This window comes from Ambystoma mexicanum (assembly GCF_040938575.1).
Source record: "Ambystoma mexicanum isolate Mex_15411 chromosome 12 unlocalized genomic scaffold, UKY_AmexF1_1 Mex_chr12_unloc.1, whole genome shotgun sequence".
Lineage (NCBI taxonomy): Eukaryota > Metazoa > Chordata > Amphibia > Caudata > Ambystomatidae > Ambystoma > Ambystoma mexicanum.
The window spans coordinates 2,361,318-2,368,779 of NW_027182322.1; the positions used below are offsets into that span (position 1 = coordinate 2,361,318).

At 45.6% G+C, this 7,462-nt stretch overlaps 1 non-coding gene across 1 annotated transcript; it reads left to right on the forward strand.

The window, feature by feature from the left end:
* Positions 1–2,900: 2,900 nt before the first annotated feature.
* TRNAH-GUG (transfer RNA histidin (anticodon GUG)) lies at positions 2,901–2,972 on the forward strand. The gene has a single exon. It is a non-coding gene; the product is annotated as a tRNA-His (tRNA).
* The last annotated feature ends 4,490 nt before the right edge of the window (positions 2,973–7,462 follow it).

The window sequence follows — 7,462 nt, forward strand, 5'->3', positions numbered from 1 at the left end:
TCCATGTATGCGGGCGAGAAGGGAAGGAGCATTGGTCATGCATCCCTGCATGAGGGTGAGACAGGGAGAAGATAAAATCCCTGTATGAAGCCAAGAGAACGAGGCGGCATGAACATGCATCCTTGTATGCAGGTGTGACATGGAGTCATCATGAACATGCATCCCTTTATAAGGACATAACATGGAGGACGCATGAACATGAATGCCTGAATTTTATGGTGGTGGCCTTCGGGTGATTTGGCACGTGCAATTGGTGAAGAGCACTTCTCCTGCGCAAAAAAATAAATTTACTATTAGCACCCCGGAGGGAGCCTCTGCACTTCTTATAGGTAACTATATTATTTCTAATTGGCTCCACTTTGATGACTTTCATTTGGATTCTGACTTGATTATTGAGATCTTAAATAAGTGACTGGGGATCAGGTGTCCACTTATTCTCATGGATAACATCACAACCAACCTTTAATTCAAACATGAGTCATGACATCACAGATGGAGTACAGCTTATGATAGAGGTGGAACGTCACATTGTAGCAGCCCAAGTAGCTCGCCGTGATCGTATAGTGGTTAGTACTCTGCGTTGTGGCCGCAGCAAACTTGGTTCGAATCCGAGTCACGGCATTGCGGTAAGGCAATGTCACGGCAGTTGGGCAGATATTTTAGAATTTCCATTAATACATTGGCAATCTCTGTGGAGGACTGAAACAATTCGATATGTCCTGTTACTGTTATGAACCTTTTGTTTCTTTAATGCTCTTTGCACACTTTTTCATCGGGTGACTGTAATGTATTTCAACCAAATCTAATTAAGAGCGCATTATGTGGTGACATTTGCAGTACATGAAACATTATAACACTGCCATTTACGTCAATAACCACTAGCTTGATTAAGACATATGTATTGCAGCGACAGTATTTCCCAGTTACAAATGGGAATAAAAACAACATCCGCGAGGGATTGAACCAACGACATTTAACTGATGTTGCCAATGGAGCGCGTTACAGAGAGCGCGAGGTCCCGCCTTTACAGTCACACGCTGATGATAATACAGATGTTTAAATAAACAGGCATATCTGTGGACTTGTGGTCTTTCTACATTGGGACTCATAGTCTAGTCCTAGGCTATTGTAGGCACTGGCGTATCTTTTAGTGGAATGAGAGGCATTCTGTAGTCGCGTGAAAGGACCTTTCAAGTCAATCTGATCTGTATTGTCCTGTGAAAAAAAGCATTCTTAGACACAGTGAGGAGTTTTTGGGGATAATGGGAAAATCATTTCCAACTAAATGACAGGAATTTCTTAGTCCAATCATGAGGTGTGCTAGGCTTTTTTATACTGTGGCGGAAAGAGAGAGAGTATAACAGTCATTATAAATAAAGGGCCAAGGAAGTGACAGTTTATGGAAGGAACAATTTGCACATAGTTTTAGAATGTGGTCAGGAGGAGGACAATGTGCTTACACATATGAAACATTAGAAGGTAGACATTATGGAAGCACATATATTTCTTTATTTTTATTGTATTTGGGGAGAGGGGGTTAATATAGCACGTCCAATGTGGAAAAGTGCTTTCCATAGCACCTTGCAGGTGGGCGACATCTAGAGCTGTGCAGTAGCCACCCATGCCCCAGACGTCAAAGAGAACAAGAAGTTACACATGTTGGAAGTGAGGGTGAGACATTGAAGAGATATGATCCCCCTATGAAGCAGAGAAAAGGAGGAGGCGTGAACGTGCATCCATGTATGCAGGTGAGAAGGGAAGGAACATTGGTCATGCATCCCTGCATGAGGGTGAGACAGGGAGGAGATATGATCCCCGTATGAAGCCGAGAGAAGGAGGAGGCGTGAACGTGCATCCATGTATGCGGGCGAGACAGGAAGGAGCATTGGTCATGCATCCCTGCATGAGGGTGAGACAGGGAGGAGATATGATCCCCGTATGAAGCCGAGAGAAGGAGGAGGCGTGAACGTGCATCCATGTATGCGGGCGAGACAGGAAGGAGCATTGGTCATGCATCCCTGCATGAGGGTGAGACAGGGAGGAGATATGATCCCCGTATGAAGCCGAGAGAAGGAGGAGGCGTGAACGTGCATCCATGTATGCGGGCGAGACGGGAAGGAGCATTGGTCATGCATCCCTTCCCGAGGGTGAGACAGGGAGGAGATAAAATCCCCGTATGAAGCCGAGAGAACGAGGAGACATGAACGTGCATCCATGTATGCGGGCGAGAAGGGAAGGAGCATTGGTCATGCATCCCTGCATGAGGGTGAGACAGGGAGGAGATAAAATCCCTGTATGAAGCCAAGAGAACGAGGCGGCATGAACATGCATCCTTGTATGCAGGTGTGACATGTAGTCATCATGAACATGCATCCCTTTATAAGGACATAACATGGAGGACGCATGAACATGAATGCCTGAATTTTATGGTGGTGGCCTTCGGGTGATTTGGCGCGTGCAATTGGTGAAGAGCACTTCTCCTGCGCAAAAAAATAAATTTACTATTAGCACCCCGGAGGGAGCCTCTGCACTTCTTATAGGGAGAAAACTCTGCAATGGAAGGGGACAGGGTCAATAACAGCTGTAAACTCTCACAAGACCATCACTGCTCTCACACTTTCCTGCTCTCAGGCTGGCGGGCCATTTTCGGCCCTGGCTGCCGCACCATTGCCAGGTTTGTGTAACTATATTATTTCTAATTGGCTCCACTTTGATGACTTTCATTTGGATTCTGACTTGATTATTGAGATCTTAAATAAGTGACTGGGGATCAGGTGTCCACTTATTCTCATGGATAACATCACAACCAAGCTTTAATTCAAACATGAGTCATGACATCACAGATGGAGTACAGCTTATGATAGAGGTGGAACGTCACATTGTAGCAGCCCAAGTAGCTCGCTGTGATCGTATAGTGGTTAGTACTCTGCGTTGTGGCCGCAGCAACCTCGGTTCGAATCCGAGTCACGGCATTGCGGTGAGGCAATGTCACGGCAGTTGGGCAGATATTTTAGAATTTCCATTAATACATTGGCAATCTCTGTGGAGGACTGAAACAATTCGATATGTCCTGTTACTGTTATGAACCTTTTGTTTCTTTAATGCTCTTTGCACACTTTTTCATCGGGTGACTGTAATGTATTTCAACCAAATCTAATTAAGAGCGCATTATGTGGTGACATTTGCAGTACATGAAACATTATAACACTGCCATTTACGTCAATAACCACTAGCTTGATTAAGACATATGTATTGCAGCGACAGTATTTCCCAGTTACAAATGGGAATAAAAACAACATCCGCGAGGGATTGAACCAACGACATTTAACTGATGTTGCCAATGGAGCGCGTTACAGAGAGCGCAAAGTCCCGCCTTTACAGTCACACGCTGATGATAATACAGATGTTTAAATAAACAGGCATATCTGTGGACTTGTGGTCTTTCTACATTGGGACTCATAGTCTAGTCCTAGGCTATTGTAGGCACTGGCGTATCTTCTAGTGGAATGAGAGGCATTCTGTAGTCGCGTGAAAGGACCTTTCAAGTCAATCTGATCTGTATTGTCCTGTGAAAAAAAGCGTTCTTAGACACAGTGAGGAGTTTTTGGGGATAATGGGAAAATCATTTCCAACTAAATGACAGGAATTTCTTAGTCCAATCATGAGGTGTGCTAGGCTTTTTTATACTGTGGCGGAAAGAGAGAGAGTATAACAGTCATTATAAATAAAGGGCCAAGGAAGTGACAGTTTATGGAAGGAACAATTTGCACATAGTTTTAGAATGTGGTCAGGAGGAGGACAATGTGCTTACACATATGAAACATTAGAAGGTAGACATTATGGAAGCACATATATTTCTTTATTTTTATTGTATTTGGGGAGAGGGGGTTAATATAGCACGTCCAATGTGGAAAAGTGCTTTCCATAGCACCTTGCAGGTGGGCGACATCTAGAGCTGTGCAGTAGCCACCCATGCCCCAGACGTCAAAGAGAACAAGAAGTTACACATGTTGGAAGTGAGGGTGAGACATTGAGGAGATATGATCCCCCTATGAAGCAGAGAAAAGGAGGAGGCGTGAACGTGCATCCATGTATGCAGGTGAGAAGGGAAGGAACATTGGTCATGCATCCCTGCATGAGGGTGAGACAGGGAGGAGATATGATCCCCGTATGAAGCCGAGAGAAGGAGGAGGCGTGAACGTGCATCCATGTATGCGGGCGAGACAGGAAGGAGCATTGGTCATGCATCCCTGCATGAGGGTGAGACAGGGAGGAGATATGATCCCCGTATGAAGCCGAGAGAAGGAGGAGGCGTGAACGTGCATCCATGTATGCGGGCGAGACAGGAAGGAGCATTGGTCATGCATCCCTGCATGAGGGTGAGACAGGGAGGAGATATGATCCCCGTATGAAGCCGAGAGAAGGAGGAGGCGTGAACGTGCATCCATGTATGCGGGCGAGACGGGAAGGAGCATTGGTCATGCATCCCTTCCCGAGGGTGAGACAGGGAGGAGATAAAATCCCCGTATGAAGCCGAGAGAACGAGGAGACATGAACGTGCATCCATGTATGCGGGCGAGAAGGGAAGGAGCATTGGTCATGCATCCCTGCATGAGGGTGAGACAGGGAGAAGATAAAATCCCTGTATGAAGCCAAGAGAACGAGGCGGCATGAACATGCATCCTTGTATGCAGGTGTGACATGGAGTCATCATGAACATGCATCCCTTTATAAGGACATAACATGGAGGACGCATGAACATGAATGCCTGAATTTTATGGTGGTGGCCTTCGGGTGATTTGGCACGTGCAATTGGTGAAGAGCACTTCTCCTGCGCAAAAAAATAAATTTACTATTAGCACCCCGGAGGGAGCCTCTGCACTTCTTATAGGTAACTATATTATTTCTAATTGGCTCCACTTTGATGACTTTCATTTGGATTCTGACTTGATTATTGAGATCTTAAATAAGTGACTGGGGATCAGGTGTCCACTTATTCTCATGGATAACATCACAACCAACCTTTAATTCAAACATGAGTCATGACATCACAGATGGAGTACAGCTTATGATAGAGGTGGAACGTCACATTGTAGCAGCCCAAGTAGCTCGCCGTGATCGTATAGTGGTTAGTACTCTGCGTTGTGGCCGCAGCAAACTTGGTTCGAATCCGAGTCACGGCATTGCGGTAAGGCAATGTCACGGCAGTTGGGCAGATATTTTAGAATTTCCATTAATACATTGGCAATCTCTGTGGAGGACTGAAACAATTCGATATGTCCTGTTACTGTTATGAACCTTTTGTTTCTTTAATGCTCTTTGCACACTTTTTCATCGGGTGACTGTAATGTATTTCAACCAAATCTAATTAAGAGCGCATTATGTGGTGACATTTGCAGTACATGAAACATTATAACACTGCCATTTACGTCAATAACCACTAGCTTGATTAAGACATATGTATTGCAGCGACAGTATTTCCCAGTTACAAATGGGAATAAAAACAACATCCGCGAGGGATTGAACCAACGACATTTAACTGATGTTGCCAATGGAGCGCGTTACAGAGAGCGCGAGGTCCCGCCTTTACAGTCACACGCTGATGATAATACAGATGTTTAAATAAACAGGCATATCTGTGGACTTGTGGTCTTTCTACATTGGGACTCATAGTCTAGTCCTAGGCTATTGTAGGCACTGGCGTATCTTTTAGTGGAATGAGAGGCATTCTGTAGTCGCGTGAAAGGACCTTTCAAGTCAATCTGATCTGTATTGTCCTGTGAAAAAAAGCGTTCTTAGACACAGTGAGGAGTTTTTGGGGATAATGGGAAAATCATTTCCAACTAAATGACAGGAATTTCTTAGTCCAATCATGAGGTGTGCTAGGCTTTTTTATACTGTGGCGGAAAGAGAGAGAGTATAACAGTCATTATAAATAAAGGGCCAAGGAAGTGACAGTTTATGGAAGGAACAATTTGCACATAGTTTTAGAATGTGGTCAGGAGGAGGACAATGTGCTTACACATATGAAACATTAGAAGGTAGACATTATGGAAGCACATATATTTCTTTATTTTTATTGTATTTGGGGAGAGGGGGTTAATATAGCACGTCCAATGTGGAAAAGTGCTTTCCATAGCACCTTGCAGGTGGGCGACATCTAGAGCTGTGCAGTAGCCACCCATGCCCCAGACGTCAAAGAGAACAAGAAGTTACACATGTTGGAAGTGAGGGTGAGACATTGAAGAGATATGATCCCCCTATGAAGCAGAGAAAAGGAGGAGGCGTGAACGTGCATCCATGTATGCAGGTGAGAAGGGAAGGAACATTGGTCATGCATCCCTGCATGAGGGTGAGACAGGGAGGAGATATGATCCCCGTATGAAGCCGAGAGAAGGAGGAGGCGTGAACGTGCATCCATGTATGCGGGCGAGACAGGAAGGAGCATTGGTCATGCATCCCTGCATGAGGGTGAGACAGGGAGGAGATATGATCCCCGTATGAAGCCGAGAGAAGGAGGAGGCGTGAACGTGCATCCATGTATGCGGGCGAGACAGGAAGGAGCATTGGTCATGCATCCCTGCATGAGGGTGAGACAGGGAGGAGATATGATCCCCGTATGAAGCCGAGAGAAGGAGGAGGCGTGAACGTGCATCCATGTATGCGGGCGAGACGGGAAGGAGCATTGGTCATGCATCCCTTCCCGAGGGTGAGACAGGGAGGAGATAAAATCCCCGTATGAAGCCGAGAGAACGAGGAGACATGAACGTGCATCCATGTATGCGGGCGAGAAGGGAAGGAGCATTGGTCATGCATCCCTGCATGAGGGTGAGACAGGGAGGAGATAAAATCCCTGTATGAAGCCAAGAGAACGAGGCGGCATGAACATGCATCCTTGTATGCAGGTGTGACATGTAGTCATCATGAACATGCATCCCTTTATAAGGACATAACATGGAGGACGCATGAACATGAATGCCTGAATTTTATGGTGGTGGCCTTCGGGTGATTTGGCGCGTGCAATTGGTGAAGAGCACTTCTCCTGCGCAAAAAAATAAATTTACTATTAGCACCCCGGAGGGAGCCTCTGCACTTCTTATAGGGAGAAAACTCTGCAATGGAAGGGGACAGGGTCAATAACAGCTGTAAACTCTCACAAGACCATCACTGCTCTCACACTTTCCTGCTCTCAGGCTGGCGGGCCATTTTCGGCCCTGGCTGCCGCACCATTGCCAGGTTTGTGTAACTATATTATTTCTAATTGGCTCCACTTTGATGACTTTCATTTGGATTCTGACTTGATTATTGAGATCTTAAATAAGTGACTGGGGATCAGGTGTCCACTTATTCTCATGGATAACATCACAACCAAGCTTTAATTCAAACATGAGTCATGACATCACAGATGGAGTACAGCTTATGATAGAGGTGGAACGTCACATTGTAGCAGCCCAAGTAGCTC